Consider the following 5444-nt stretch of genomic DNA (forward strand, 5'->3'; position numbering starts at 1 on the left):
CCGCCTGCGTGGAAGAGTCGAAGATCCAACTTTTCGCATATTTCCCCCCCCCCCCTGTTTCAATTTCTCTCTCTACAACACAACACAACACAACACAACACACACTTCCTTAACACATATCAAGAAAGTCCATAAGGAAGTTTTTTAGTAGAGGCTCTGGTGATTCTCCCCAACCTGCACCGAAGCCGGTGCCTTCTTCACTGGCTTTCGGCGTAGCCCTTGGACCGGCGAGGCTGATTCGCCTGGTGTACTGTGACGAGAAGGGCAAGTTCTGGATGGATCCTGAAGCCGTCGCGACGCTTCAACTCGTTAAACAACCTGATCAAGAAAGTCCATGAGGAAGTTTTTTAGTAGAGGCTCTGGTGATTCTCCCCAACCTGCACCGAAGCCGGCACCTTCTTCGCTGGCTTTCGGCGCAGCCCTTGGACCGGCGAGGCCGATTCGCCTGGTGTACTGTGGCGAAAAGGGCAAGTTCTGGATGGATCCTGAAGCCGTCGCGACGCTTCAACTTGTTAAACAACCTGATCAAGAAAGTCCATGAGGAAGTTTTTTAGTAGAGGCTCTGGTGATTCTCCCCAACCTGCACCGAAGTCGGCGCCTTCTTCGCTGGCTTTCGGCGCAGCCCTTGGACCGGCGGGGCCGATTCACCAGGTGTACTGTGACGAGAAGGGCAAGTTCTGGATGGATCCTGAAGCCGTCGCGACGCTTCAACTCGTTAAACAACCTGTGGGCGTCGTTTTTGTCTGCGGACGCGCTCGCCAAGGCAAGAGCTTTATACTAAATCAGGTACCCTAACTATATATATTATACTCACAATTGATTTAAAACCCAATTTTTAATGGTTACATATGTACTCTAGGGTTCGTAATTTTATTGCTTATACCCATCTTTTTGGAGTCCATTATTGCTTCTGTTATTGATTGTGACTGGTTTGGTTTTAGAGAGATAATTGGTGATGAGTTTGGGTGGTTTTGGTGGTGGAGTCCATTGCAGCTCTGCTGGGTTTGGTTTTAGAGAGAGAAAGGTGAGAATTTGAGAGAGAGATAGGGGGAGGGTGAAGAGGAAGAAGACAAACTTAAGAGGGTTATTTTTGGCGTCTTCGGTGGCTGTGGTGATTTTGGTTATACATTTGTTAGGGTTTTATGTAAAGGGGAGAGAGGGAGGGGGAATAGAAAATGGGATAGGGGGCTTTTATGCACATTTCGTTAGGGGTAAAATAGGAATAAAAAGTTCAAAATGGAGTTTTTATATTTACTTCTTGTCAAAAAGTGGTCAAATGGCGTATTTGCACTTTTTTTGAATTTTAGGGATTGAAATGCACATTTAAAAAAATGAAGGACTATTTGTGCACAAAACCTATATTACAAGGGGTTTTTTGCACTTAGATTTTTAATGTGAAAGCCTCCAAGTAGAAATTGAGATTCAACAATGGAGTCAAGTGGATCTAAGGTGCACCAGTTATTGGTATGTCCAATTAATCAAAATGTAAAATTTGTGTAAGCTTTTGTAATTTTTTTTTTTTTTTTTTTTTTTCTCTTAGATCATATCTATTGGCCCTATAACACACGCACCATTCAAGTTATGAGTGCGGTTTGAAAGCGATATTTCAATGACTTACCTCTAGGATCCCTGCCAGCACCGTTATGTCCATAGGGTGTAATACCCCTAATTTTAAAAGGATAGTCTCGGTATTTATTATTTATTTTAATTGTATTTTTAATTATTTAATTGATTATTTGACTAATTGTTTATGGGTTTAATTGAATTAAGTGTTACTTGAGTATTTGATTATGTGTCTATGTGTTAATTGTTTAATTAGATTATGTGCTTAAATGGTGTTTTGATTAATTTATTTGTATTTGTCTATGTGTTAATTATTTAATTAGATTATGTGCTTAAATGGTATTTTGATTAATTGTAAATTGAATGTTTTCTTTTATTTTATTATTTTCTTTTATTTTTATTTTATGGTTATAGTTAGTAGCAATGGGCCAACCAATTAGGTCCCATGGACTACTTGGATAGGTATTTATTATTACCCATGGATAGTTGTGTATGTATATATATAGATATATATTATATATACATATATAAAAGGGAAAATAATTTATTAATTACTTTTATGGTAACTTGGGTAGTAATATTTAATCTGATGTATATATTTTATATTTAAATAATAAAAATGTACATAGATTTGATACGTGTTATGTTTTAAGTTACTTTATAATATTATGGTAACTTAAGTATTATTGGATGATCCATTAATAAATAATGGAATGTGTATAATTTATTTATTTAATAAAGATATATATAAATTATATACGCAACATATTTTACTTACCTTTTTAATATTTTAATATATATTTTTTTAAAGTTGACTTGGATTGGGAAAAGGGTTAGGGTTATTTTATTTAGCCTATAAATATATAGCTATGGGTTGTAAAAGGGGGTTAGAAATATTCACGTGATATATTCTAGTGAGAGAGAGTTAGAGAGGAAAGGAGGAAAATTAAGGAACGAAGGAGGAGAAAAACCATATAGATAGAAAATCAAGGAAGAAGAAGTGTAACTTTCGATTCGAAAGTTTAAGGCAAGTTCTTCTTCTATCTCTTTCCCTTTGATTCGTGTTTCTATACATGCCTAAGAAATTTCAGGATTTATTAAACATATAAAATTAAATAATTATGCATGTTTAATTGGATTAGAACATAGGTTTTATGAATTTGGTTCATATCTGTTCTTGTGTTATGAATTGATAAATGCGTGATTTTGATTTGATTTTCGGTGTGAATTTTTACATGTTTAAATTATGTATTTTTCATATCTGTGGAATGATGGAACATAGAAACATGCCTAGGATTCCTGAACATTAAATAAGAACTAGGTTTGGGTTTAAATAAATTTAAATAGACTTAATCATAATGATGCTTGCTATTTGAATGTTTTAAACAAACGAATGAATTTAATCTTTTAATATGTTTTAACAATTGAGATTAAATGTGTAGGATGAATTGGATATGGAGAATGCTTATTTGACGGTATAATAAAATATCATCATATGTATAAGATTCAGTTTATGTAAGACATATGATTTAAGAAGCTTAAATAAATAATAAGTCATTCCTATTTTGTGATAACTTGATATCATATTATCATAGTTATTTCTGGATTGTAGATGTATTTCCTTAATCGTTACATCAATTGTTGGATTGTGTGATTTAATGCACCGGTATGGAACGGTGGCATTCTAGGGATTGATTAACTTATCAGTTAAGTCCTACCTATTTTATATAAAGGAATGGATTAACTAAAATGTTAAGTCCTACTTATATTCAAGTCAGGTCAGCTGAACAAGTTTAATGACTTATGGAGGATTAATTTATTATATAAGGGAATGAATTAACTAAAATGTTAAGTCCTACTTATATTCAAGTTAGGTCAACTGAACAAGTTGAATGACTCATGGAGGATTAATTTATACTGAATATGATGGTTATTAGATTATATATATATATATAAGTATGGTGCCATGATATGAGCTTGAGTCTCAGGATCAGTGGTTAGGGTGCGTAAATCGCCAGGGATGTGTAGCTAGATATAGTGTAGTTGTATACCCTGGTAGGTCTAGGTACTCATGCCCACTATATGTGCGTTTTGCATGTTGCCTACTATTCAGGTTGAGACAACCCTATAGTCTAATGAGGTTCTTTTAGTGTGTGTGTGTATATATATATATATATAGACTACTAGTTACTGTTGGATTGACTAGGATGTATACGTGTATCAGATCTCTGCTTGGACTGTAGTAGAGTAGAACTTGTTTGTGGGGTCAGGCCTGACCCGCCATTATTTTTCAGGTGTTCGTCAGGAGTAGAGGTTGTTCATGCTGAGCGGGGATCAGTCTACTTCATTCTTCCGATGCTGCATAGGAGTTCCTTTATGATTCAGTTTCCTAATTTAAACAATTATTACTGTTATTTGTTTAGTTTGGATTTTCTAGGGGTCCACACAGTATGGATTCCCGAGTTGTATTTTGGAGAATCAGTTGTATCAGAAGAATTTATTAATTAATGAAAATATATTATGAGGTTTATTATTAGATTATCATTTTAGTTTCTTGTCAGCATTTTATTTATTCTTCTTTATTCTTTTGTACTCTGTGTTCGTTTATTGCCGATTTGTTTTTGATATCCCCAGGTATTCGGGCATGGGCCTGGCCAACCCGCATTCGTAAATCTGGGGGTATCACATAGGGCGTCAGTTTTTATAAATTGGTAGGAACAATTACCGGCACGGACCCAACGTGGGACCAATGGGGCCCCCACTGAATTTTTTTATATTTTCACTTTATACCTTAGGCCCCGTTTGGTATGCGTTTTGTTTTTGTTGTTTTTGTTTTTGAGTTGCTATAGTGTCGATTTTGGCAACAAAAATATGTTTGGTGCGGCCTTGTTTTATTTTACAAAGTGCTAAAACATTTTGTAAACAGTGGCCCAAAACTAAAACACCAAAAAGACGTTATTATTATTATTATTTATATATTTTGATAACTGTTCATAACCCAAAACCATAACTGTGCATGTTTCTGTTTTTGACATTTCCACAGCAAAATATAGTTCCCAAACATGTTTCTGATTTTTTTTCCAAAAACGCAAAAGTTTCTGTTTTAGCCAAAAACAAAACACCTAAAACAAAGCGCATGCCAAACGGACTCTTAATTTTTTTAGAATTTATGAAGATTTCCCCACTAAATTTACAATTTGCCCCCACTATAGTTTTTTTTTAAAAAGAATTTATGAAAATTCCCCCACTAAAATTACAATTCGGCCTCACTGATTTTTTTTTTTTTTTTTTTTTTTTTTTTTTTTTTTTTTGCATTTTTTAAAATTTATGAAAAAACTCAATTGAAATTATAAAAGTCGACCCATTATATAAGTTTATCCTCACAAATTAAAAGTCTGTCCCTCACAAAATTTTCTTATTGCCCTCTTGTGTCCTAACTAAATACATGAGAAGGGTATGAAATTATTTTTAAGTCATCTCTAAAATGCTTAATTAAATACCTGAAAGGGGTGTCGACAACATCTTGTCACTGTAACTAAAATGATGGTCTGCTCTTTCAGTTAAATATCATATTATTTTCACCAGTCAGTTGCATTATGGTTATTTGAAAAGGTGAAATACACCGATCCTCTGCATATTTGGTCTTGATCGTACCTTTTCATAATATGGTCAAGGCTAGGCAGTATTAGCAATCAAACCAACAATATTTCTTGTAAAATTAGGAGGAGAAAAAAACAGAAGATAAAAGATTATATTCCTTGACAGTCCACCACTCCACCCACTAAGCCCACTAAGTCGGCTGGCCCAGGGGCATATTCGATATTGCAGCTAAAGACTTGGACAGTTTCGTACCCCAAACTAAATAGGGCCTTGATTCAAGA

This window comes from Cornus florida, unplaced genomic scaffold, assembly GCF_030987335.1.
Source record: "Cornus florida cultivar Cherokee Brave unplaced genomic scaffold, ASM3098733v1 CherokeeBrave_3.0.0_Hap2_Chr02, whole genome shotgun sequence".
Classification (NCBI taxonomy): domain Eukaryota; kingdom Viridiplantae; phylum Streptophyta; class Magnoliopsida; order Cornales; family Cornaceae; genus Cornus; species Cornus florida.